Consider the following 3,117-nt stretch of genomic DNA (forward strand, 5'->3'; position numbering starts at 1 on the left):
TTTTTCCCAGCATCTCAAAAGAGCGAGTTTAGTGATTAATAAATTAAGAAACAATTTACTGCAATTATTCACACACAAAATAAAGTGTTTATTTACTATTTACAAGTATAAATACATTAATGCTACAAGTACTCTATCACGTTCTTCATCATCACAGCACCTTAGATAAAGGTAACATTATGCAAGTAAGACACCTTAGTTTTAGTAGGGTCCTGTGCAGTCACTGCCAGAGTTTAAGCAAAACAAATATGGCACACGTCATAAATGATACTTTTCTATAGTTCTACAAATCTTTAGTACTAAAAGCAACTTACATTGGATTTTTATGTTTTTGGTCAAACAGATAATACAAGATTTTATTATTTTTTTATCAAAGGATTAGTAGTTTATTTGGTCACAAGTCATGACAGCCTTCTCACTTCAGTATTTTACAGCATCAACTTTTGGTTTTGAAGAGAACTTCTTTCTTTTTTTCCACATCAATGGGGGAGTCACCACCAGGAGATACTGTCAATAATCTGAATTCCATCATTTCAGTTGCAAGACAACCTTCAAAAAGGAGAGAAGGGATGAAATTAAAGCTGGATGACACCAAAACTTAGGCAGCCTAGGAAATGCAGCTTTCTGCTTTCTGTTACAGTACAATATGCAATTGTATAAACTATAAAAGAAAAAACACACCATCCTTCTCTTGGCATTCTTTTGCAGCCTCACGCAACTATCACTTCCTATAACTTTCTTTAGCATTTACTGCACGCAAAGCATCCCTCAGCTCCCAGTAATCAAAAAGCAGAATGGCCATTTCCAGGCCCAGTGAGATTCCTGCTGCACAAAGCAGAACCAAGGGACCATTTCTATGTGTGTACGAGGAGTAATTCACTCTAGAACTAAGGAAGGAGATGACAACATCCCACAGCTTCCACACAGACCTTCAAGCAGAACAAAAGGCATGTGGAGTCTCAAGTATGCCTCAGAAGAACCCTTGTTTGCACAGTGTAGAGTTCATGACAAGCTACTGTTTTTCTTTAGTTTTGGAGGAAAAAATCCAGGGGAAAGCAAGCTGTTAAGGACCCTCGTATCACAAGACCACCTCCTGTATCTGGACAAAAGCTTCTATCTTACTGGGCACTGTGTAGTTATTCAGAGGTCTCACATCAGCCTCATTAAAGCAACTCGTAGACATAATCTTAGTGTCTTTCATAATTCAAAATATTAACAGTGGCATTACAGAGTTAAATACTAAGTTCTGAGCCATAAAAGTGTTATTTTCAGTTGTTACATACTAAGATTTTTTTTCTAAATGTTGGCATCCAGATTCCAGCTAAAGCATTGTAACATTACATAAAACATCTAAAGAAACACCCTGCTTGCTCAATGTCGTGAAGCAACTAGATACTGACGACTTCTAAATCATGTTGATACAATACTTTCACATCCGTCCTACAAGACATCAAGAGAATTCCATCTCCCAGGTAACAGACTTCTTAAGTATCTGAAGACATTTTCAGATTTAAAAAAAGAAAATACAGAACTCCCACATATTCCTTTAGAACAGAGGCAGAATGAATCATGTAATGTAACTGAACAGGGAGAGTCTCTAGGGTCTGCAGTTGGCACCAGGATGCAGGTGAGATGATGCTTCTTCCTCTAACGATTTTTCTTGAAATCCTCACTTCCCTTAGTCTTTTCTATTAAGAAACCCGAGACACTCCAAATAAAGTTTCACTTGAAGTTTTCTTCTTGAATTACTGGACTGGAATCTTTCTAACTTTCTTCCTGACTTACTGTGCCATGGAAATTACAGGACTAAATTTGAACCAAACAACTCTCCCATATGCATTCCCAACTGCTGCCATTTTGCAAAGCTGAGGGAACACTGGGGTTCTCTCTCCAACCTTTCAAAGTCATCTCTCATCTGACCCTTTGTCCTTTCATTTGCTTCTCCTCCCAGTCTCACATGACTTTTTAATGGTGCTCTGAACCAACTATTATGCTTACCAGGATTCTAATTACGGTTTTTAAGAATTCCACACTAAACTGTGATAAAACACCCCTGAAGTCTATCCAAGACAATCAGCCTTATGTAAGGCTTTCTGTAACTTTATAGGCATTTTACCAATGAATGATTTACTTTGGGTTTTCAGCAAGATACCTGGAAGAACTTCAGTTAAAATATGCTCAGTACACAAGAAAGTCAGGAACAAAGGATGATACCAGTAAAAGCTACCTTGTTAGCGGCTTCCAGTGCATTTATAAGGTTCTGCAACTCTTCCTTATTCATCTCTATAGAAATTGGTTTAATTTCACCATTTTCTCTCACGTCCAAATCAAGATTGAGAAGTGGCATTTGCAGCATGGAGATCTTATCGCTGGAGAGAGCAAGCTATGCAGATTGATCAAAAAACAACAACAGAAATGTAAGGCGGAGCCGTTAACTCTTCAGTCTTTCACAGCATCACATCTGAACTTTATATTGAATCGGTTCTACCAGAACAAATATCAACTTGACAAAACTAACTTCTCACAAATCATCTCACCCAGTTTTTGGGTTTGCTTATCACCATCACCCTTGTTGTGATTTTTGTTTATTAATACCAACAATATACTGAAATTACTAAACTCCCTCTTCCTAGCAAAACAACGTCAAAACAATTTGTTCAAATTGCTAAGCCGCTACATTATTGTATTCTAGGTGAAAAGGTTATATTTGATCATGACTCCTTTTAAAAGTGAAGTATATGAATTCTGAAGCCACCATATTCAAATGGTTCTGGTAATCAACAAGTAAGAAAGGTTTTACAGAAAGGGGCAGTTGGGAGAAAGAAGACACCTTTGTGAATTTTTTAACTCTACAGCTGATCATTGTCAGGTATCCGATTTGACAATCACTGATAAATAGGATTACATACCAATTGTGCTTTCTTTTTTGTTTACTACTATATTCACTCTAGTATAGATAAGGCTTTTAAAATATATTAAGATCAAAGGTCAGTTGATAATACTATAGGTCACTATTGTACACACCTATCTTATTTATTTAGAGAACAGAATGCGGGACAGCAAAGGAGACACAATGTCCTTGGTAGGATTCAACTATGGCAAGCAAAAAAAAAAAAA

At 36.8% G+C, this 3,117-nt stretch overlaps 1 long non-coding RNA gene across 1 annotated transcript; it reads right to left on the reverse strand.

Moving 5' to 3' along the window:
* Positions 1 to 67: 67 nt before the first annotated feature.
* On the reverse strand, positions 68 to 2,408 carry LOC106900764. Its single transcript, XR_001414198.1, has 2 exons — positions 2,228 to 2,408; positions 68 to 549 (listed from the first exon to the last, which is right to left on the reverse strand). It is a non-coding gene; the product is annotated as an uncharacterized LOC106900764 (long non-coding RNA).
* Positions 2,409 to 3,117: the final 709 nt, after the last annotated feature.

This window comes from Calidris pugnax, unplaced genomic scaffold (genome assembly GCF_001431845.1).
Source record: "Calidris pugnax isolate Ruff unplaced genomic scaffold, ASM143184v1 C15019132, whole genome shotgun sequence".
Lineage (NCBI taxonomy): Eukaryota > Metazoa > Chordata > Aves > Charadriiformes > Scolopacidae > Calidris > Calidris pugnax.